This window comes from Schistocerca cancellata, chromosome 1 (assembly GCF_023864275.1).
Source record: "Schistocerca cancellata isolate TAMUIC-IGC-003103 chromosome 1, iqSchCanc2.1, whole genome shotgun sequence".
Taxonomy (NCBI): Eukaryota; Metazoa; Arthropoda; class Insecta; order Orthoptera; family Acrididae; genus Schistocerca; species Schistocerca cancellata.
The window spans coordinates 61,264,197-61,290,338 of record NC_064626.1 but is presented as its reverse complement, the minus strand read 5'-3'; positions in this window follow the sequence as shown (position 1 = coordinate 61,290,338).

Below are 26,142 nucleotides of genomic sequence, written 5' to 3'. Positions count from 1 at the left end.
TAGAGTTTCCCAGACCGCAGCGCCATCTGTTGTTGACAATTGTAACTACTGTAATTTCGAAAGTTTGTCCGCCTGAAAATGTACTGTTGTCCCAAGCATATTGCAACAAACGGTGTATTTCTTTCGCTGCTCGTTTAGTTTTTATTGCCGTTTCAAATATACCGATCATTTTTGAAACACCCTGTACGTTAACGAACTGCCGGACAGATTGAGCAGCAGTCTCGCCTCTTTACTCACGATTCTGGGTTGGGTTGTTTGGGGGTAGAGACCGAACAGAGAGGTCATCAGTCACATCGGATTAGGGAAGGACGGGGAAGGAAGTCGGCCGTGCCCCTTCAAAGGAACCATCCCGGCATTTGCCTGGAGCGATTTAGGGAAATCACGGAAAACCTAAATCAGGATGGCCGGACGCGGGATTCAACTGTCGTCCTTCCGAATGCGAGTCCAGTGTGGACGATTCTGTATTGCACAGGAAAGTATCACTGTTGCGTGACTGTAACGAGGTGCAGGCTGACTTAGAATTTGTGTTTGGTGTAGTGACTGACAGATTCTCTAAGTGTAGAAAAATGCAACTTAATGCAGGTGAATAGGGGAAAAAATCATTTGATTTACAAATACAGCATTAGTAGTTTACTGGTTGAAACAGTCATATCGCTTAAGTATCTAGGCGTAACGTTGCAAAACCCTATTAAATGGAACGAGTACATAAGGGCGGTAGTAGCGAAGGTGAATGGTCCACTTCCATTCGTTGGGAGAACTCTACGAAAGTATAGTTTATCTATAAAGCAAAACGCGTATTGAACACTTGTGCGACTCATTCTTGAGTACTTTCCGAGTTTTTGGGATCCGCAGGAAGTCACAATCAAGGAAAACAGCGAAATAGTTCTGGGGCGAACTCAAATGGAATACCGAGTGGTTAACACACTGGCCTCGCATTAGCGAGGACGGCTGTTCAAAACCGCGTCCGGCCATCCTGACACAGGTTTTTCGTGACTGCCCTAAATATCTTCAGGCAGACCCCGGGATGGTTCCTTTGAAAGAGCACGGCCGACTTCCTTCCCCATCCTTCCTTTCTCCTCCCCTTCAAATGGAAATACCTGGAGGAAACACGACGAGCCGGCCGGAGTGGCCGAGCGGTTCTAGGCACAACAGTCTGGAACCGCGCGACCGCTACGGTCGCAGGTTCGAATCCTGCCTCGGGCATGGATGTGTGTGTTGTTCTTAGGTTAGTTAGGTTTAAGTAGTTCTAAGCTCTAGGGGACTGATGACCAAAGAAGTTAAGTCCCATAGTGCTCAGAGCCATTTGAACCATTTTTTTGAAACACGACGATCTTTTCGCTGAACATTATTTAAAAAATTTACATAACCAGCATTTCAGGTTAAATGATTGTACTGACGCCAATGTACATTTCGCATAAGAACCACACAGATAACCTAAGAGAAATTAGAGCTCTTACACAGCCATATAGACAGCAGTTTTCCATCGCTCTTATACGACCAGAAAGGAGTATCACTAAAACCTCTGAAATGTACCTTTCGCCTTCCACAGTATATGTAGATCAGTATAAGTATAATGTCTTAATTCTGGCTAAAAAATTGTGTGCATCTCAGAAACATAGAACCCCTGCAATATTTAACATCAAATTATAACTCTGCACGTTAGCGTGCCTACGTCATCACAGTAGGGTACCTTACCTGCCTTACCTCTCTCGCACACAGATCTAAGTGTGTACGTAGTATAATTGTGAAACACTAAACTCCCTCTCTTCCTGGTCATATCAAACAGTATTGTCCCAATAATAATAATAAAAATAAACATGGACCTCCTGGTCGTGTCATAACCCTCTCATAGTACAGATCTCTTGTTGCCTCTGAGATCATCGCAAAATAGACCTGTGGCAGGTACTCACTATGTACGTTAACTGCCACTTTTATTAGCATACTAGACCAAATTATATAAAGAGATACAACTCATGTCAACTGTTATGAACAAACACTAAGCAAGATGGGCGCAAGTCCAATAAAATCCGTGACTACTTTACAGCTAGGTAGCCGATGCACACCTGGGTCTAAAACATACAAACATATTATGTCGTAGTTTAGTCAGATTCACATGCAGGAAAATGGAGAAATCTCCGTTCTGATTTTATTTACTCATATATTCTTGAAGTTCTATATATGCATCTTACTACATAGTTCTGTTCATTATGGGCGTTGTCCGTGTGTTCCACCACGTGAGAGTATATCTCATCTACGATGAATAGTAACCTCCCTTCTCCTGTCCTGTGAAGAATTTCGAAGTTCTTAGTCATGTTATCAGTAAAATGCTTGTACTTTCTTTAATGAGCATTATATGCTGAGGTATTGGACTCAATAACATTAATATGTTCTCTGAACCTCGTTTTGAAGTTCTTCCTAGGTTTCCAACATAAACCTCATCGCAGTCACCACATAACATCTTGTTTTATAGCTCTGGAAATGTTATACACCTGACTGTTACCCACGTCGTGCGTAGTGAGTGATCGTGCGATGTTCTCTGCCTGGACACCAATTTGCAATTTGGAAAAAAAAGAGGGAGATATTCTTAACCCTGACTAACAGTTCAATGTTTTCTTACTGCGACAGTGGCGTCCGATACGACCACGAAATTTGACCGTTTAGAGTTTCACAGTACACACGACGACCAGCGTGCCGGGGAGCTAAGGCAGATAATGGATCCTATGGGTGTCATGCAGGCAGGGTTATGTGAAGGATTATAACAAGGCTACAAGAATTCACACAGGTCTAAGTGTTCTAGATCCACCTTATTGCTAACTAGCATAAAGAGTTTAGTACTCACATCTGCTGATACAGGTGTGCCAGGTGTGTAAGTTATCTTATGTTTTTAATACAGTGTACAAAATGTTTTGTGTTATCAACATCGATATGCATACGTTTGCTTGTTTATTCGTGATGGTCTATATGCCGGAATACCGGCCTGACAAATTTCTTCTGAAGTGCAACTCATCCAGATGTCCTTTATCAAATTCACACAAGCTCCACAAACACCAGATTTTCTTATTTTTATGATTTTCTCCTGGACCGTTGGTAAGAGAAACAGCACTTGTCCCGCGCTCTATATGGGAGTTTCGGATCGGTAAAATTTACAGTTAGCACAGAAAGAACGTTTGTGCTAGAGAAGTGTTGTTTCTATACGCAGAAATAAGATAAGCGACAAACGATCTCTCGCACTGATTGTTTTGAGTGCGAAGAAGGTAAATCGCATGTAGTTTATTATCGTAACATGTCTTCTGATGAATCAATTCGATATTGCGGGACATTAAAACGAAAGAAGCAAATGAAGAATGTGGAATATCAACAAGAAAAGATTAAAAGGCTGCATATTAAGGGGCAGGAGTACAATAACGCCAGTGGGAAAATAGTGCCGAAGAAACAAATTGGTGATGACTTCAAGTAGGTACTCTAACCATTATACATTGTTATGTTCATTTTTTGCATTAATTAGTAATAATCAAAATGCTGGTATTGCTGCTTCACATAGAATGTTTATCCCACTTTACAGATGTTCTCGACGGTGCTTTGAGAAAATTAATGAAAATACGAGGATAGAGATATTAACACATTTTTGAGATCCACAAGACTGTTATTTCCAAGGGATGATTACTGTCGAAGGTATTGGAAGAAGGCATTCGTGAAAAGGAGAAAATAATTCTGATAAGAAACCTAGACCGCAAAACTTGAGGTATTCTGTGGATTCTAGTACCGGAAAATTGGAGATATGTAAGGGAGCATTCCTAAGCATGCATGGCGCGACAAACATGAGAGTACGAAGGATCAGCAAACTACTATCACTCGGAAAGCCACCTACCGATCAAAGAGATAAAAATTGTTCACGGAATGCAAAAAGTGGTAGAGAGATACAAGCTATTGTTGAACATATTACCTGCTACCCGCAAAAGGTAACCCACTATGGCTCTTGAGAGCGCAATTATTTGCACCAACCGCTTAATGTAAAAATTATGTATGAACAGTTTCAAGTGAAATATCCCAACATAGCTGAAAAACTATTGTAACACGGGTATGGGGCATATTGGATAACCGGAACTGTTGATAACCGTGCACCATGCCGTTGAGAAACAATTATCGGTTGCAGTGATGGCAAGAAACCACACCTTTAATGTCATTAAATGACGGCTCAAACATCAGAAACAAGGTTTTTGTCACCACCAGCAACAGGTAAACTTCCGGGCGACGCATTTTCTCTTTTACTTGAGTTTCGAGTGCTATTCTGTACGAACAATGTAGAGGGTGCCCCATTTATCTTGACCACCCTAAATAACTGTTTGACCAGATGAAAATTACAAAATGTTTCACGCAAATGTTCTTTAGCCGTCAGGGGGACATCAATACGCAAGATTGCCTTCGTTGTAGCTTCGTTTTTTGCAAAGATATGAACAGCGGCATGACTTTTTCAAATGGCACCCTGTATTTTTTATTCGGTAATTCATTTCCTCTCCTAAACACCTGTTCAAAAATGTATCACAGTGTACCATTCACTGAAACACAACGTTATTAATTACATAAACAACATTGACGTTGACGCTCCCAGCAATTAGTGCAGCCACTCGGGGTAATGGAACACATCGACGTGCTGAAGTTGACAGAGGACAAATGTAAACATAAGTAGAAAGCACACTCGTCATTCCGCCAACCATCGTCAGTTGAAGAGTTATGCGAGTAGAATGTACACCAACGAAGAGAAGGTTGAAATGCTACTCATTTATGGGAAATGTAAGTTATCAGAAGAGTAATTGCAATACTGTTTTCTTATGTACGTGTACATTTAGTACAGTAGTTTAATCCTTTTAAATACGGTTGTGTAGACTAGGCATACAGTAATGGCTGTCTTCCTACAAAATGCATCGTCATAACGTTTCTTTTGTTATAGTTGTTGTTGTTGGAGGTAGGCGAAATACTATGCAGGCAGCGGAACTGTACAGAGAGCGATATCGTGACAAGAACCCACCTTCCCGACGCATATTTTCTCGTCTTGTTGCGACGCTTCGGGAAACGGGAAGTTTCAACCCACGACAACGCAATCGTCGTAGTACTCGCAGAGATGAAGCTGCCGAAGTTACTCGCCTCCGTTGCTATGAATCCACATGTGAGCACACGACAGCTTGAACACGAGTTCGGCATTCCTAAAACCAGTGTACATCGTATTCTTACACGTCACCGGTTCCATCCTTATCATGTACACTTACATCAAGAATTGCATGGGAATGATTTCCAGAATCGAGTACAGTTCTGTCAGTGAGCACAGCAGCAAATCCTCGCCAACCCCCCATTTACCGATGAATGTTTCTTCTCAAGCAAAGGACAGGTAAAAACAAGAAACATGCATTGTTGGTCCAGCGACGACCCACGATGGCGTAGACAGTTGGAACATCAGCGTCAATCGAGAGTTAACGTCTGGTATGGGATGCTTGGTACTACAATTATTGGCCCTTATTTCATCAATTGCAGTCTAAAAGGCACAGCGTATGCCAACTTCCTCAGACAAATTCTTCCTCCTCTTCCGGATGAAGCGCCGCTAAGAACAAGAATGCTTAAGTGGTATCAACACGATGGATGTCCAGCACATAATGCCTTGCGTGCCCGTCGTGTTCTGAACCGAAGGTATCCTGCCAGATGGATTGGTCGAGGAGGAACAGTTACTTGACTTGCTAGGTCTCCTGATTTAAATCCTCTGGCCTTTTTTCTTTGGGGGTGCATTAAAGACGTCGTCGTCTACCGCGATATTCCAGCAACTTCAGAGGACATGCATTAACGAATCGTGCTTGCTTGTAATTCTCTTTAGCAGGCAACACTCGAAGCAGTAAATAATTCTTTCATTTTACGAGTGCACCAGTGTATCGGTGTCCTGGGTCACCACTTTGAGCACCTTTGAAAGTTCTACTCCTGGGCAATGGTACAGGAGAGTCAAAGTCAATTTTGTGTTATGTTTTTACTTGGTTTTCATTTGTTTTCTGACAACTCCAACAAGTGGACTAGTTTGTGATCCCGAGCCCAAAGTCAATCTTGTGTTATGTAATTAATAACATTGTGTTTCAGTGAATGGTACACTGTGATACATTTTTGAATAGGTCTTTAGGAGAGGAAATGAAGCACCGAATAAAAAATACAGGGTGCCATTTAAAAATGTCATACCACTGTTCATATCTTTGTAAAAAATCAAGCTACAACGCAGGCAATCATGCTGATTGATGTCCCCCTGACTGCTAAAGAACATTTTCTTGAAACATTTTGTAATTTGTATCTGGACAAACAGTTATTTAGGATGGTCAATAACAATGGGACACCCTGTATAGGACCATTAAAAGCCATGACTCCACGTATTAGTTCTCTGGCTTCATCTGATAATAAGTCACCATTTAATCTATGAAATGCTACGGTACATTTCTAAATGTAAGAAGAAACCTTTGCACTAATTTCCGAATATGTGTCCCCTCTAACATGTCCGTCTGCGAATAGGTGTTTCAACTGTGAAGCTGTTCTGGTGCAGAAAAAAACTGCTTGTGTTAGTAAACAACTCGTCCTAACCTCATTTTGTTTACACTTCGTTTTAAACTCCTGCAACATGAAGCTTTCACTTTCCGGATAACGTTGTCAGATTATTCGTGTGCTGTTAAATGGAACCAATAAATCCAAACTTTGACAATAAAAAACTGCAGTGTATGCACAGAGTCTGGTTTCAGAAGGAAAAACATTTACAGAACGTGAGAACGCTTTTTTTTTCAATGTGTACAATCGTCTTCAAAAGAATCTCTGTGAGACGTACAGTTCACGCAAACAGACGTGAACACCGCAAGCAAGATGCGCAGTAGATCCCGCTCTGTCGATCAACAATGTTGGACGCGTTGCCATAGAGACGGGGGAGCTCTCCGTTAATAAATACTGTGGGAGAACAAAATCGAAGTAGAAGATACCGCTAGTACAAAGCAAGTTAAAGGGCAAATTTCTTTACAGTCAAATATGCGAAGTGGTGCCAAACGCCTACCAGTTCATGAGGAAAGAAGCTGTGCTAGACGCTCCATTGAAACTAAAATCCACATTGAAAGAAATGGCCGAAGCAACTGTTGTATCGTTTGCTTCCTTTCGGTGAATCAAGAGAGAAATGGAAAGACTCCAAGTAGGTGATTAATCCACATTTTGAACACCTCGTAATGAAAGGCCCATAACATCTTGGTAGTACAGTTCAGATTGCAGTTTTGATGGAAGAAGACGAAGAATAACCACAAAGTTCTCCAGGAACAAAGTAGTATCACGGCAAAACGAAATGCGCACTTAAAATGTATCCGAAAGTCCAGGTGTGTCCTCCAATATGGGCAATTCATATGTTCACACTTGTCACACGGCATTGTTCGTCTGGAGTGCTCAGTACGGGCTCTGCTGAACGCTGTTTCGAAAGGAAGCAGAATTATCATCACCCATGCTTTCGGGGGAATCGGCTGTGCAGAGAATGCCTAAGTTAGGTTTAAATCTGAGCAGAAAATATTGTATTCTGGAATTAGGATAAGTAGCTGAGGGAAACGTTACCACCTAATCTACTACCTCGGACTGTCCTTATTACAAATAACGCTCCTTACCACAATAAGCATCAAAGAGCACGAGGAGAGAAATGTGGTCTTGGTGAACAGAAAAGGGAATTCCTTTCCATGAAGATATGGCTGAGATCCCAGTTGTATTCATTGATACAAATGAACAAATCAGACCACATCACTTATAAAATAGACAGTACCGTAACCGGACATGGTCGAGCGGTGTTATTTCCTCCATACCACACAGATGTGAGTGCTATAGGGCTGATATCGGCAAGAGCCACGCGCAGCGTTCCTGAACGCAAAGTGACATTAAGAATGGATACATTATTTACACTTATAGGTGAACTAATTACTTCCATAACAAAAAAGAGACTGCAAGAAACGCCATGAGCACATAAATAAAATTGAAGAGTATTATATTTCAAGTGAGGGTTTATTGAATCGAGCACTGGAAACGACTGTAAGTGTGGAATGTGGTACAGACTCGAAGAGTGTTAGTCATCGTGAAGGAAGCAATGTTGATTCCCAAGTGAAGATGAAAGGGTATCAGCTGACACTGATAATGGACGTGAAACCGACACGGCTGCTAAAAATGGAGAAACCTAGGGTGGTGCACTTTCTAAATTTGTTTTGCGTGTGGAAAGAGTAATGGTGAAAGATCCATGGTATCATGTCAAATGATGAACTGTATTATTTCTAGCTGCATGAAAAACTCGGCATTGGTTGGGCATTTATTTATAGCTTGCCCGAGATTTCGTACAGATGGAATTTATTTTTGACTAATAAAGCTTCTTTGTACACAGTGTTAGACGTAGTATGACTGCGGACATGAATGAATAACCTAACACAGGAGATAGCCATACAGAGATGGCCATGTGAAAAGCAACTGGCACTAAAGTCCCAACCCACAAGATGCAGCGTCTGGGCTTGTGCTTTGTTTATAGTCATGGCACAACATAAGCTCACCGACAGTTTACAAATTTAAAGCAAAATGGTAAATTGTTAGAAATAAGCGTGATCTGGGGTGTAAAAGCTCGCTCGTCTGCGGCACTTCCTGTCAAAATTTCCCCTTGGATGATACGTTGGAGAGAAGTAACTTCACGCCTTTTCGAGTGAAGGGTTCTGATGAGCGAGATGATGTACGGCGTTCTTGATCAGAGTCACGTCTCGCCTCCCTATGAGAAGGGTTTTCCAGAGACCAAGCTAAAGCCTCATGTTCTCCAGTTCCAATAACCCCCTTCCCTTGGTCTTCACTGGATTCCTGAGGCCGCATAGTCCTCAGCCTTTTAACCATTCTGGAGTATTCAGAAAGATTCGACCGTTTTGTAGGTAGTTTTATTCGTAAGCAAAACGAAATGAAAATGTAATGAGTAGGCATCCAAATCACAAAGCAAACTTCATACACCTTCTTGATGTCTGACCACAACCATTTTCCCTTATACTGGGTGATTTTTTTCCACTGTGTACAAACTCTAGGGTGTGATCGATGAGAGGATACGCAACAAAAAAGGTGTAATGAACTTACGTCCAGAAATGCATGGTTTCCAGGCTAGAGACCATTTACTCAATCATACTGTGTTACAGAGACTGCCGTCTAATAAGCGCTGTACCGTGCAGCCACACTTACAGTATGCGTGGTTTCCTCCTAGATGGTGGTACTGTTCCTCTTACGTCATGCTCTAGATCCCTCCACTACCACAGCAGTTGGTAATGTTGTATCCGATTCACTTCTCTCACTGACTCATCTTGTAGTGGATGTGATACAGCGTTGTACCCATGGTTCCGTATTCTAATCGAGAGCCTGCTAACATGGTATTTACCTAAGAAAAGGCAAATGGGGACGGGTGGCAAGCAGCAAGGTTGTATCAGGAGACATATCCCCGATGACAACAACCACAGCATTTAATGTTTCCAACAGTGCTTTGTTGTTTGTCTGAGACACGGTCGTTTGAGGAAGCAGAAAATCCTTAAGTACGTACGCGAAATGTCCGGCAACCGGACTTGGAGGAAAATGTAATTAACACTGTGGAAGGTGACCGCCATATCAGTACCAGGCAGTTGGCCTGCCAGTATAGGTTAAGCCAGATGTCCGTGAGAAACATTCTCCACGACAGTTGTTACTACCCTTACCATTTACAGCGTGTGCAGGGCTTACCGGCGACAGACTTTCCACGTCACTGGCTTCTTCACCAGGCTACCACGATTCCGGGATTTCTGTCATTCAACATATTCACAGATGAGGTCACCTTTATGCGGAGTGGTATCTTCAACTTTCAAAACAGTCGTCTGTGGGATAGTATGCAGAATCCCCATGGTACGGTGACAGCTAATCATCAGTATTGGTGCAGCCGGAGTGTGTGGGCCGGGATAACTGGCGACCGTATTTTGGGACCAGTCTTGCTTTCACGTCGCCTAACAGGACGGAACTACCAGCGTTTCTTGTGAGTGACTTTGCCTCCCCTGCTGGAAGAAGTACCATTGATGATATGAAGTGTTATGCGGCAGCTATCAGATGGTGCTGCAGCCCACTTCGACGTTAACCTCCGGACGCATCTCAGTCGTGTCTTCCCTGGCCGGTACAAATCGGACGAGGGGAACCAGTTGCACGGCCTGCTCGTTCACCGGGTCTCAATCCGTGCGATTTCTGTTTATGGCGCCATCTCAAAAGTATCGCGTATGCAGAGGCCATTCCAGATGTGGAAACACTAGAGCAGTGTATTCATGCTCTCTTTGACACTGTTCGGATGCAGCCTGGGCGATGTGAACGTGTGTGACAGAACATGCTACGGCGCCTACACGCATGCGTTGAGGCTCATGGAAGCCATTTTCAACACATTCTGTAAATGTGGGTGTATGGTACAGCGCGTATAAGACCTCAGTCTCTGTAACATTGTATGATTGAATAAATGGTCCCTAGCATGGAAGCCATGCATTTCCGGACGTAAGTTCATTATAACTGTTTTGTTCCTATCATCGATCAATTCCTACAGTTTGTTCATGGTGGAAAAAATCATCCTGCATACTACAGAAACGTTAATAGTTATTGGGTATTTTTACATTTTTTTTCCGAAAAATAAAGCACTGATATATAAATCACTTGCTGTCCTTGAACAACAGATGCACCGAACGACAATGCAGTACGCAGATGTGCTGGTTGCTACAGGACACGCGACGCAGTTCCCGTTTCCGGTACTTTGAACTCATAGAAGAGTATGGCTTTGCGTCCAGAATAAGTGTAGCCTTAAGATTTTTTTATAACACAGTCGTTGACACTGGCAAGTGTAGAATAAAGTTTTTCGAAGTTTAAACTGGTTAAAGCATACCCGATGTCAATAATGGACTAGAGACGATATGTGAGCTGGTAACAATGTCGATTACACATGAGCTGTAGCTGAATGTCTGGGAGTTCAACAAAGTCATACAGGAGGTCGCTGATGTCAAAGCAGGAAAATATCTGTATCGTAAGGTAGGTGTATAAACATATGTTTCTGATTAATTTTAGTTCTGATTTATTTATTTATATCGTGCCTTTTCGCTCATTTACTTAATAAATATTTGTTGTACGTCAGACGAACATTAGTTTTTTTCTAAGGCAAAATAGGGTGCCAAATGTCACTCAACTGTGCAAACCCATTGTTGGAGGTGCTATTCCACATAATATAAACTGTTTACTTTTTCTTCTTCCCAGAGACCCATAGTTCTGCTCGGAACTCGTTGATACAATTCGGAACGTTTCGTGCCTTTCGCAACTTCCGTCAACGTATACGATTTACCACTGTTCATCGCTGCAGTGAACAATGATTCAGTGCGCGCCGAACAGGTGTGTCTTTGTTTCTTTGTCTTTGTGATGTGCTACGAATATGTACCGTATGTGTATATAAACGTCTACGTAAATATGCGCTTTCACGAAACCTGTCGCTCCCGTGCTCCGTTTACACCCCAACATGCAGTCGGTTTTACCCCCCCTCCCCCCCCCCCCCCCCAGCGGCGGTTAGGGTGCTCCTCCCTCGGCACCACACGCTCCCCTCTGGCAAGCGTCTAACATTCTGCGTCGTGTCAGTTTGTTCTAAGTCGTGTCTCCCTACCACTTTCGCGCAACGACGCTCTGAGTGTGTTTTTTAGGAAATTGACTAGTTTGAACCTGGGACCTGTTGCTGGTAAGGAGACGCCAGACCACACATGACATGTAGAGTTCAGAAGAGTTCAGTGAGACTAGTGATGATATAATCAAATACGTAATGATTTCAGCGTCAGCTCCACTGCACTCCCTGTAAAAGAATCTAAATACTAACTAAATTTAGTGGAAGGGGTTCAAGGCTTCCTATTTTTAGTTAGCTGGTAAAATAACGTCGAATAAGCAGTTAAGTTTACCACTGGAATTTTTATTCTACTCACAAAACATTGTTTATAAATTGCACTATTGATAAAAGGAAATATTTTAATACAGGTTGATAAAAACCAACTGCGTTCAACAAAAATGTGAACGAATATTCCCTGAATGGGTTTCCAAGTTCTATAATGGATCGAAGGATGATCTATGCCATATCACATCTATAATCTAGGTTTAAATTAAGTTTCGTAAAAGAGAAAACTATCAAAAATGGTCTACAGTGACCCTCAATTATCTATAATTACTTATTTAACTTGTCGAAAATTACAGAGGCTGATGTGGCTTTTCAATAATTATATGACAGAAAAATCATAGCGTTTCAGATTTTAACTTCAAGTAGCAAATGTGAGTACCACGAAGTTTAATTGACGATCGACACTAGTATTACGTACAAAGGCGATGTAACAAAATGAGACTTCTGCAGTTCTGAGTGAAGCCTTATACGCTCTTATGCTGCATCGCGTGCGTTCATTACCTTGTCGGTGGTTAGGCAGCGTCAGGGGCAGTGGGCGGTGCAGCTCCACACACCTCGCCGTCTCGGTAGCAGCTCTCTCGAACTTATCCTTACTACTGTTTACCAAAGTTGGTTTAAGAAAAAGATATCTGGCTGTGTTTTCAACTGACCAATCAGCGTCTCAATGTTAACCTTAAGCTCCGCCTACAAAAATTCTGTCTATCCAATGAGAAATGTTATACTTTTCGTGGTGGGGCAATGTTTTTAATGTTTGCTACATAACAGAGATGCGTATAGTCTCATGCTGAAACTTGCAGCTGGTGTGGCCCTTTTAGTGTTATCGTAAGATCTATACTGTTCTTCTGGAGGGCTCTATCTTTTAACATGGGCTGGGGGATGGACCTCCCGGCAGTCGGCCGGCGATGCGGGTGTCCCATTGTCCCGCTCTTATCGTAGGGCCTTCCAGCCTACACGGCTCTACTCTCGGCTTCTGTTGTCGTTTCTCACCTCAGAACTGCTTCTGTTTCACGGCGGGAAGGTATGATATGCATTTAGACGTTCTTGTGCTAGTCTGTGGTATTTCATTTACTCACTCATTGATCGTATTACTTTGGTTAATTTAATGTCAGGATTTATTCGGAGATATGTGACATATTGCCGGATTTGCTATCATGTCAGGGTTTTCAGGGAAGGTGTTTGATTTGCCTGACACCTTACAAGGGAACGAAAAAAAAAATGAACAGATTTTAGTTTTTTACTCTGCGAATGACATAACTCAATTGTGATTGACATAATTAAGTCTGTACTTATAACACAAAATGTATTCGGATGTAAACGTTTCACGTCTCTTCAATACCTTACCGTGGTCTTAAAGCAGCATTCACGTCGAAAGACGTAAGAGTAAGTTTGATATGTGAAAGTGAGACGTCATGGATGAAAGACGTAGCGAAAAAGATCGACTAAGTCTAAAAATATATATAGAGAGGGACAGTGGGTTGAGTGAGTTGTGTGGAGGGATGGGAAGAGGGGAGGGGGGGCGGCGGTGGTATTGGAAATATTCGTAGGGCCGTCACATAAGTTAATCTCGTGCCAGTCCTCTTCATCCTGCCTCTCTTTAAGACCAGGTTTTCATTCAAATGAACAAAAAACAGGCAAAGTTTGGAAATTCCTTTTGAAACACTGAAAAGACATACAAAAGGTTGTATGGGGTTAATGACTGATCATACTTTCTACTTTAGATTTTCAATGGAAAAAAATGGCGCCCGTAGTTATGGTTTGATCAAGGGCCTGCGAGTTTGAAGCAGGCAGACTGCGTGTAGTGTAGCTCCTCAGGAGTTATTTGAAGCCAGAAACGGATAGCATCAGTCGATACTATATTAAACTTATGGAAGCATATACCTAACCAAAATGAAATAACCTTAACCCTTAACTCACGAGATGTGGTCTCTCAGACCGCGCCAGAATTTTCCAAGTCGCTCTGGTAGGTCAGTTATGGCGGAACGTTTTTAGAGACCACCTACCCTCTTTTAACCTCCAACATTAGAAATTATTATTGTCAGTTGCGTTATCGCCTTATCTGATTGTTGTTGACATGTGTTGTTGACATGTGATGGGGTCCCCTACACCGCGCTTCATAAACTACTCACCTGCTTTCGTCAGTTTAGTACAAAATGTGTTATCAAGAATGTGACAATTTTACACTCTCTGAGTTCGATGAAATGGAGAATGATGTCAACGATATACCACGGGAAGTAGACGAAGAGTACAACGATTTTTCAATAGCCAGTGATCACAGTTCTGCTAGCAAACAAGAGGGTCATTCAGAGGAAGAACTTCAGGACAATGGTGATGAGGACGCTTCTGTTTCTCCAACAAAATACTTAGTGTTAGTTAAAATTAAATGTTTTCTGCGTTGTGGTAAAGAAAGCCTTTCTTTTCCTGGCTATAGAGTTCAGTTTTGATATGCAAGTTTAAACCCCGGAAATTAGTTGTATGCGAAAATTTGCTTTCTACAGAGATCACATAATTTTTCATAACGTAAAATTAAGTTCTCTAACAGATTGTTTTGTACACTAGTCAAAAAGCTTCACAAAAGTATGTGATTTTTGCTTCATACAAAAATGAAATACTGTTGGTTTTATTTAGTGCATTAAAATCAACAAGGAGGATTTAAACAACATTTATACAGTTGTAACCATAAATGTTATATAACATAAATTAGTGCAATAAAATCAACAAGGAGTATTTAAACAACACTTATACAGTTGTAACCATAAATGTTATATAACATAAATTATACACTCCTGGAAATGGAAAAAAGAACACATTGACACCGGTGTGTCAGACCCACCATACTTGCTCCGGACACTGCGAGAGGGCTGTACAAGCAATGATCACACGCACGGCACAGTGGACACACCAGGAACCGCGGTGTGGGCCGTCGAATGGCGCTAGCTGCGCAGCATTTGTGCACCGCCGCCGTCAGTGTCAGCCAGTTTGCCGTGGCATACGGAGCTCCATCGCAGTCTTTAACACTGGTAGCATGCCGCGACAGCGTGGACGTGAACCGTATGTGCAGTTGACGGACTTTGAGCGAGGGCGTATAGTGGGCATGCGGGAGGCCGGGTGGACGTACCGCCGAATTGCTCAACACGTGGGGCGTGAGGTCTCCACAGTACATCGATGTTGTCGCCAGTGGTCGGTGGAAGGTGCACGTGCCCGTCGACCTGGGACCGGACCGCAGCGACGCACGGATGCACGCCAAGACCGTAGGATCCTACGCAGTGCCGTAGGGGACCGCACCGCCACTTCCCAGCAAATTAGGGACACTGTTGCTCCTGGGGTATCGGCGAGGACCATTCGCAACCGTCTCCATGAAGCTGGGCTACGGTCCCGCACACCGTTAGGCCGTCTTCCGCTCACACCCCAACATCGTGCAGCCCGCCTCCAGTGGTGTCGCGACAGGCGTGAATGGAGGGCGGAATGGAGACGTGTCGTCTTCAGCGATGAGAGTCGCTTCTGCCTTGGTGCCAATGATGGTCGTATGCGTGTTTGGCGCCGTGCAGGTGAGCGCCACAATCAGGACTGCATACGACCGAGGCACACAGGGCCAACACCCGGCATCATGGTGTGGGGAGCGATCTCCTACACTGGCCGTACACCACTGGTGATCGTCGAGGGGACACTGAATAGTGCACGGTACATCCAAACCGTCATCGAACCCATCGTTCTACCATTCCTAGACCGGCAAGGGAACTTGCTGTTCCAACAGGACAATGCACGTCCGCATGTATCCCGTGCCACCCAACGTGCTCTAGAAGGTGTAAGTCAACTACCCTGGCCAGCAAGATCTCCGGATCTGTCCCCCATTGAGCATGTTTGGGACTGGATGAAGCGTCGTCTCACGCGGTCTGCACGTCCAGCACGAACGCTGGTCCAACTGAGGCGCCATGTGGAAATGGCATGGCAAGCCGTTCCACAGGACTACATCCAGCATCTCTACGATCGTCTCCATGGGAGAATAGCAGCCTGCATTGCTGCGAAAGGTGGATATACACTGTACTAGTGCCGACATTGTGCATGTTCTGTTGCCTGTGTCTATGTGCCTGTGGTTCTGTCAGTGTGATCATGTGATGTATCTGACCCCAGGAATGTGTCAATAAAGTTTCCCCTTCCTGGGACAATGAATTCACGGTGTTCTTATTTCAGTTTCCAGGAGTGTATATTCAAGTGATTTACAGCTTAAATCTTGGTTTGAAGTTAGGAGTCTAGGAGACCACACCTCGTAGTATATGTTACAGAGAAGTCACTGTGGTGTCACCGCCAGACACCACACTTGCTAGGTGGTAGCTTTAAATCGGCCGCGGTCCATTAGTACATGTCGGACCCGCGTGTCGCCACTGTCAGTAATTGCAGACCTAGCGCCACCACACGGCAGGTTTAGAGAGACGGACTAGGACTCGCACCAGTTGTACGACGACTTTGCTAGCGACTACACTGACGAAGCCTTTCTCTCATTTGCCAAGAAATAGTTAGAATAGCCTTCAGCTAAGTCCATGGCTACGACCTTGCAAGGCGCCATTAACTATTTCTAGAGAGAGTCTCACTTGTATCATCAAGAATGCTGTATACAAATGATGGATTAAAGTTAAGTATTCCAGCAGCTACCTACTTTTCTTTATAGCATTCATTACGTATCCTGTTTCAGACTTAACGCAAGCCGGCGTGAGTTGACGCGTGCATTTCGGCCTCCTCTCTGAATTAGTGCGTTGTGTTGGCTAATCTGCCGACACAACAGTCACCTCTAGAGTTAAGGATTAAATTCAACGATATGATGCTAACTCTTTAGGACTTTAGAAGAAATAGTTAATATTAACATTTTATGTATTATAGGTATAAGCTCCCCAAAAAGTGTTTACTTTCTGGGGCCCAAGTTAGAAGTTAATAGACTGAACCGTTTTTATCTTATGCTGGGGACAGTTTTGAAAAATCATTTCTCGAGAAAAAACGGCTTAGTTCAATGTGCATAAAAGCTACGTATTTTTATGTATTCTGAGATTATCTTTTCACCAGTTTTGTCCAAAATTTGATCAAAAAGAGTGTTTTCCTTACTCGCGTTTAGTCTGCAATTCGAGGACTGTATATCAACCCCTCCTCTAACTCGAATAGTTCCTGCAGAGCAATTACCTCGTTCTTCTTGGCGAGAAAAGCCGATCAGCCTGAGCTGGATATGCTGCGTCCGGCCGGAGCCCCTGAGAGGCCAGCTGAGGAGTTACCTGACTGACAAGCGGCGGCTCCGGTCACGAAGGCTGGCAGCGGGTGCTCGTCACATGCGCTTCCATATCCACATCCAATGACGTCTGTCGGCTGAGGACAACACGGCTGTCGGTCGAAACCGTTGGGCGTTCTGAGGCCTGTTCGGAAGCACTTTAGTCTTATAAGCATAGGAAGCAGTACACAGATTGATTTAGGCACACGATTCAGTTCAAAATCGCCCTGTACATTTGACATAACGAACTCCTTTCATTTGTCAGACAACCGCAGACTTGAGTAAACATACATAAAGGAGTAGAGCGAGTCTACAGAATGCCACTATTGATCTGAAACCATTTCTACTTCGAAGAAATTTGAAAACTACCCCTTGAAATTCTTCTTACCGAGTGAGGTGCCGCAATACTTGCCTCGTTTCTGGGTGGGGCAAGGTTCAAATCGCAGTGCAATCTATCAGGTATATAATGTCTGCTCCGGCGTAACATCAAGCGCGGGCACGTCGGTCGAGAACGTTAGACGAGAGAGGGCTATGGGTCGACGTCAGCCGATAGTACGGTGGCCGACCCATGTTTAGGACGACACCGAGACAGCAGCGGCCTCTAGGAGAAAATAACATAAGCGCCGCTCCGCCTGACCGCGGCCCAGTTGAAAAAAAAAATGGTTCAAATGGCTCTCAGCAGTATGGGACTAAACTGTTGAGGTCTTCAGTCGCCTAAAACTTAGAACTACTTAAACCTAACTAACCTTATAACACTCCTACCGTCTGCTACTGCTGTACCATAACCTCAATGCTAGAAACAGGTTGTGACATAAAACTATTTTGTAAAAGCAACTATGGCACAAAGCAACAGAGAAGTGTTACCCTCTGAGAGGAATTTTGTTATGTTGACCGTGATGTTCCTAACGGAGGTGGCTTATCGGAAATGAAAGTCAGAATTACGTAAATATTTGAATAGTAACAAACAAAATTTTGCCTAGCTATACTGTTTATAGAATAAGGGAAACGGTCGTCAGCCTAATTAGGCAAGAGAAAGATTACCGTTCTCGTTTAAGAAAGTAGGTATAAGTAACTATAACGGACAAACACAACCTAGACTTAGCCACACGCGAGTGCAATGAACTCTGACACACATATGTTTTAAGATTGAAGCTAACAACTGGAGCAGCACAAACTATTTGCAAAATTATAAGAGATACCGAAACACCCAATAACTTTCAGGCTTACATAAAGTGAATGGTCTTTATAACATTACTATTAACATGCACTTCTAATACACAAGGTACACAAACACTTAGCAAACATGAATATATAATGTTTCTACTATTGCAGTTTCCCACTTTTACTATAGCGAAACACAATGTTGACAAAATTGCAAGAAACTGATTCACCTTTTAGAATTTACTACAGACAACAATGTGATCATTTACTTTATAAGTCTCAGTCTTAAGAATTTTTAATTTTGAAGTTGGCAACAGCACTTTAATAAGCAGTTTTAATAGGAATATTTTCAGCAAACAACATTTACTTTAACTCACTCTCTTGCCACATTAACTTTAATTTTCTTTTTACTAAGTTCAAGAGGCATTAATTAGCATAACATTGGTCATAAATGTTCTTTCATTAGGGACACTCGGATATCACTTTAGCTCAAACGGAGCGGAACCTGAGAGGTGTTATGATGAGGAGAAAAATCAAGGTAGGTACATAAATTCAGATACAAATTACCTTATATTTCAGCACATTAGCACGTCCATTAAGCTGATCCTTCACTGTACATCATTATAGTATTACGTTGCAATGATTGCGCAATGTGGTGGCAGCTGCATGTTGGTAGGTGGAATTGTAGGCAGAATTGCTGGACTCTGTCATTTCTTGGTGGCGATGATAGATACAAACTCCAGAATAGTTCCAGCTATTTATCCATCCATCCGAGGCCTTGGAAAGAAGCAGGAAAAGCCTCTCTCGGAATCAGCACAATATGCGTCTTTTACATGGCAGTGCACGGACTCGTAGCTCGTCTCCGATTCGTAGCTCGTCTCCGACTCGTGGCTCGTCCCCGACTCGTAGCTCGTCTCCGACTGACTATCAGTTCCACCTTTTCTACCTAGGCCAACCACAATTTGCGCGCGCTACACAGTTCCGTTCCCGAGGGGAACCACTACACCGTTTACATACAAACTAACTAAGAACCCTAAGTGAGGATCAGCAATTTACATAACAGCAACCAAATACATTAAATAAAACAAAACATTTACACATATTGACATCTCTACAAAAAATTATTCACACAAAATTACAATCATATACAGTAAGTTTTGTTCCCTCCAAATGGGACAAAGCATTTACAGTACAGATACACTACTTTGCATTGAACCAAACCATGACATCAAAGTTTGTACAAAGAAAGGAGTATACAATTCTGTGTTATCTATTCAATCAAACACATTTACAGAAGCTCAACGATATAATATTAAATAAAACAAAAGCAAAATAAATCAGTACAGCATTAGAGCTATGGTATTACAACCTAAGAACGTCCCACACATCCATGCCCCGAGGCAGGATTCGAACCTGCGACCGTAGCGGTCGCGCGGTTCCAGACTGTAGCGCCTAGAACCGCTCGGCCACTGCGGTCGGCGGCCCAGTTGAAGACTAGTTGTTCTAGGAACGCTACAGCTGCGACTGTATTGTTTCGCGTGTTCTAGGAGTTGTATATACTGAAGAGACTTCTTGTTTGTATGTCGCCCATTGCTTGCGACACATCTGTATTTCACAAAGTTTTGTCGTTTACTTTCTGTAAATAAAACTCATTAATACGATTTGCTTGAACTGTTGTCTAGCGATCCGAGAAACCGGGTTTCCTAGGCACCCTATATACGACGAGTACGCAAGACACAACAGTGTCCATGATTCCCTTAGCTAATGCTGTTTCTTGGATGGTTTCTTCGAAAAGAAAACACCCGATTTCGTTCCCTGTTCTTATCGAAGAAGAGCTTGCGTGAACTCTGTCTCTAATGATGTCGTCATCGACATGACGTCAAAACCTTAATTTTCGTCTTTTCCTTCTTCCAAATTCGACTAAGGCGCACCTGAAACCACTGCATCGAATAGCACTGATTTTGAATTAACTCTCTGACTTATACCTTCATGTCATGTGCTAAATCAGCCACACGAATCAGTATCTCTCTTTAACTAAACGTTACGTGTAAACATTGCCTGTATCTCTTCATTGCATACACATCTCGTTGTTTGGAGAATTCTTGGTTATTCTGCGATCATTTAGGCTTGTATGCTAAGAGCAAACACGGTTTTTTGCAGCAAACCGACATATTTAAAAACGTTCAGAGCACGGATAATTAGTAAGCAAGCTAAATTCTCAAGTGCCGAAAGCAACAGCAAAGGTCTTGAGGAAAAAATTATGTGAAGTGCTATTCAGCACAAGGTCGTACAGTGGGACGTATAATTGTAGCACTGCAGCTGACACTTCTGCTTCCAACCAGGCCGTCTGCAGCTTTACGCCAAGTTAAACGTGTCGCGACGAAAGGAGCCCTTTGACTTTTACGCCTTTAATTTATACCGCTATCTCCATCGCTACACTTGTACTGGCGCGTTCTAACACGATCCCCACTTAAATGTTATGTATAAGACTCCCCGAGAAAAGCAATTAAAACGTGAGCTGGCGTGCACGAGGGCTATTAATCACTGAACGTTCTTTTACAGTCTCATTTAATAAGTCGCATACTACTTGGAATAGAGCAGACCTGTTAACTTGAAACATAGCGCAGTTCTCTGTATTTTTTTACTGTAGTTTTGCAGTAAATAATATTTCTTTCTTTTTCCTGTGAATGTAGATCAAGGAAGGAAGGAAGATTCGGGTTATTGACATAGAACGTTACTATGACGTACACGCTAAACGAGAAAAATGAGGAAAAAGAGACGTGGTGTAGTACGACAACAATTTATCTGACGTTGTTTCTACAAATGTGTTCTACATATTAGATCGTAGCATAGGATACTGAAACAACCGCTTTTTATTATCATTTGTTTTCTTGTATCCATTTTTATTTTGGCCTCATTATACTGTCACTTCATATTCCAAATTTGTAGCGAAGAACAAGCTCTTGGACAAGACCTTAACTTGTTCGTATCGGAGCAAATCTTGATACGTGATTCTTGAAGTTTTCCCGGCGTATTCAATGTTCGATGAGATTTCGGGATTGCAGCCGGATCATGTTGACTTCTTGCCACGATATTTCGGCTAGAAACGTCCAGCCATCTTCAGGTGAGTGTCCGTCACTGGAGACTGCAAGTTCCCGGAGTCAACTTGATGGCAAAAAAATGCGCATGCGCAATGGCCTCCGTCACAGGAGCGTCCTCTATCGACATCCGCGCCCTCTGGAGCTACTGTCCTATCTGTGGCGCGCAAGCGCATGCGTGAAGGCGAAAACTACAGAGGGCGGACATGTGCACTCCTGGAAATGGAAAAAAGAACACGTTGACACCGGTGTGTCAGACCCACCATACTTGCTCCGGACACTGCGAGAGGGCTGTACAAGCAATGATCACACGCACGGCACAGCGGACACACCAGGAACCGCGGTGTTGGCCGTCGAATGGCGCTAGCTGCGCAGCATTTGTGCACCGCCGCCGTCAGTGTCAGCCAGTTTGCCGTGGCATACGGAGCTCCATCGCAGTCTTTAACACTGGTAGCATGCCGCGACAGCGTGGACGTGAACCGTATGTGCAGTTGACGGACTTTGAGCGAGGGCGTATAGTGGGCATGCAGGAGGCCGGGTGGACGTACCGCCGAATTGCTCAACACGTGGGGCGTGAGGTCTCCACAGTACATCGATGTTGTCGCCAGTGGTCGGCGGAAGGTGCACGTGCCCGTCGACCTGGGACCGGACAGCAGCGACGCACGGATGCACGCCAGGACCGTAGGATCCTACGCAGTGCCGTAGGGGACCGCACCGCCACTTCCCAGCAAATTAGGGACACTGTTGCTCCTGGGGTATCGGCGAGGACCATTCGCAACCGTCTCCATGAAGCTGGGCTACGGTCCCGCACACCGTTAGGCCGTCTTCCGCTCACGCCCCAACATCGTGCAGCCCGCCTCCAGTGGTGTCGCGACAGGCGTGAATGGAGAGACGAATGGAGACGTGTCGTCTTCAGCGATGAGAGTCGCTTCTGCCTTGGTGCCAATGATGGTCGTATGCGTGTTTGGCGCCGTGCAGGTGAGCGCCACAATCAGGACTGCATACGACCGAGGCACACAGGGCCAACACCCGGCATCATGGTGTGGGGAGCGATCTCCTACACTGGCCGTACACCACTGGTGATCGTCGAGGGGACACTGAATAGTGCACCGTACATCCAAACCGACATCGAACCCATCGTTCTACCATTCCTAGACCGGCAAGGGAACTTGCTGTTCCAACAGGACAATGCACGTCCGAATGTATCCCGTGCCACCCAACGTGCTCTAGAAGGTGTAAGTCAACTACCCTGGCCAGCAAGATCTCCGGATCTGTCCCCCATTGAGCATGTTTGGGACTGGATGAAGCGTCGTCTCTCGCGGTCTGCACGTCCAGCACGAACGCTGGTCCAACTGAGGCGCCAGGTGGAAATGGCATGGCAAGCCGTTCCACAGGACTACATCCAGCATCTCTACGATCGTCTCCATGGGAGAATAGCAGCCTGCATTGCTGCGAAAGGTGGATATACACTGTACTAGTGCCGACATTGTGCATGCTCTGTTGCCTGTGTCTATGTGCCTGTGGTTCTGTCAGTGTGATCATGTGATGGATCTGACCCCAGGAATGTGTCAATAAAGTTTCCCCTTCCTGGGACAATGAATTCACGGAGTTCTTATTTCAATTTCCAGGAGTGTAGTTTTCACCTTCACGCATGCGCCTGCGCGCAATGTCAATGAGCGGTTCAGCAGCACCGGAGGACCCAGGTCATTCCATGGTAAGACAGCCCACAATGCTATGGAGCCACCACCAGCTAGCACAGTGCCCTGCTGGCAACCTGAAGTCATGGTTTCGTGGGTCCTGTGCCAAACTCGTACCTTCCCGTCAGCTCTTACCAACTGAAATAGGGACTCATACGACCAGGCCACTGTTTTCCAGTCGCCCAGAGTCCAACCGATACGGTCACGAGCCAAGGGGAGGTGCTGCGGGAGGTGTGCCGTTAGCAGAGACTCTCGCGTCGGTCGTCCGCTGCCGTCGCCCATTAACGCCATATCTCGCCGCTCTGTCTTAACGGATACGTTCTTCGTCCGTCTCTGGTATGATTTTTTTTTTTTTTGAGTAATTTGATTGAAAGCTTTGTTGCTTTGGTAAAAATAAAATTGGTTCTTTTTGTCGTGACAGAATAAATTACTATTAATCACACCAGATTTGTCGGAGAACAGCAGCAACATGTGTAATTGATCCAGCTTTAAGAAATTCTTGTACCTTTTAGCGGAAAATTCGTGCGGTACTCTCCGACGTTAGAAAAGTCGTGGTGTTCCGTTCGGAGCAGGAGGCGGCTGTCTTTTCTCATTCGCGATATCGAAAATTACTAAAAAATTAACAGAATTTTTTTTTCTGAGGAAGATCGCGCGGAGAAAACAGACAGAAGATACATGAAAGAAACCTAAGGGACCAACTAATTGGATTTGTACGAACATATAAACGGAACTGAAAGAACTTTGAATAAATACTATAACGATGTCGTCACGACAGCCTCCTGTTCCGACAGAACACACGCTGAATCATATGCTGCATAAATCTTTTAAACACAAAAGATTATCACAAGTATAATTAATGAAAATAAGGTTGAGAGATTTTCTTTGAAATTAAATAAACTTCAAGGCTTCAAGTATTATATTATGAAACGGAAACTTACATTAACATGGCCACCCATTGTGGCGGTGGAGCGAATTTTCATGATACACATTCTCGCTTGTTTGTGGCTACATATATTTTTAATCACGTAAACTCTTAAATTTACAATAAAATGATTATATCAGTATGGAGCACAATACTTTTGCGTCCGACTCGCAACACATTCACCGAAGAACAGCTAGAGAGCGGCGCGGCTCCCTGCAGAAGTAAAAATTGGCAATTGTTATTTTGAAACATAGGTGCATCGTTTTTTTACTGATCGATAGCAGCGTATAACAGTTCATAGCTATCGTGATATTCTGCGCTTTTCAGGAGCGCGGCAAAGATCTCTGGTTACAACATTCATTGGTACACTCCTGGAAATTGAAATAAGAACACCGTGAATTCATTGTCCCAGGAAGGGGAAACTTTATTGACACATTCCTGGGGTCAGATACATCACATGATCACACTGACAGAACCACAGGCACATAGACACAGGCAACAGAGCATGCACAATGTCGGCACTAGTACAGTGTATATCCACCTTTCGCAGCAATGCAGGCTGCTATTCTCCCATGGAGACGATCGTAGAGATGCTGGATGTAGTCCTGTGGAACGGCTTGCCATGCCATTTCCACCTGGCGCCTCAGTTGGACCAGCGTTCGTGCTGGACGTGCAGACCGCGTGAGACGACGCTTCATCCAGTCCCAAACATGCTCAATGGGGGACAGATCCGGAGATCTTGCTGGCCAGGGTAGTTGACTTACACCTTCTAGAGCACGTTGGGTGGCACGGGATACATGCGGACGTGCATTGTCCTGTTGGAACAGCAAGTTCCCTTGCCGGTCTAGGAATGGTAGAGCGATGGGTTCGATGACGGTTTGGATGTACCGTGCACTATTCAATGTCCCCTCGACGATCACCAGTGGTGTACGGCCAGTGTAGGAGATCTCTCCCCACACCATGATGCCGGGTGTTGGCCCTGTGTGCCTCGATCGTATGCAGTCCTGATTGTGGCGTTCACCTGCACGGCGCCAAACACGCATACGACCATCATTGGCACCAAGGCAGAAGCGACTCTCATCGCTGAAGACGACACGTCTCCATTCGTCCCTCCATTCACGCCTGTCGCGACACCACTGGAGGCGGGCTGCACGATGTTGGGGCGTGAGCGGAAGACGGCCTAACGGTGTGCGGGACCGTAGCCCAGCTTCATGGAGACGGTTGCGAATGGTCCTCGCCGATACCCCAGGAGCAACAGTGTCCCTAATTTGCTGGGAAGTGGCGTGCGGTCCCCTACGGCACTGCGTAGGATCCTACGGTCTTGGCGTGCATCCGTGCGTCGCTGCGCTCCCGTCCCAGGTCGACGGGCACGTGCACCTTCCGCCGACCACTGGCGACAACATCGATGTACTGTGGAGACCTCACGCCCCACGTGTTGAGCAATTCGGCGGTACGTCCACCCGGCCTCCCGCATGCTCACTATACGCCCTCGCTCAAAGTACGTCAACTGCACATACGGTTCACGTCCACGCTGTCGCGGCATGCTACCAGTGTTAAAGACTGCGATGGAGCTCCGTATGCCACGGCAAACTGGCTGACACTGACGGCGGCGGTGCACAAATGCTGCGCAGCTAGCGCCATTCGACGGCCAACACCGCGGTTCCTGGTGTGTCCGCTGTGCCGTGCGTGTGATCATTGCTTGTACAGCCCTCTCGCAGTGTCCGGAGCAAGTATGGTGGGTCTGACAGACCGGTGTCAATGTGTTCTTTTTTCCATTTCCAGGAGTGTATATGTTAAAAGTAAGCACATACTGAGGCGAATACAGAAAAAAAACTTTTACATGTTAAAAATCGCAGTGATAAAGGCTGAAATGTCACACGTCCCACACTGATTACTGCGATTATTTCACGGAGTGTTGGTTTTCCGTTAGCACTGACGACTCTACATTAACGTCGCTGCTCCCGGTCGTTAAGTGAAGGCCGTCGGCCACTGCGTTGTCTGTGGCGAGAGTTAATGCCTGAAATTTGGTATTCTCCGCACATTCTTGA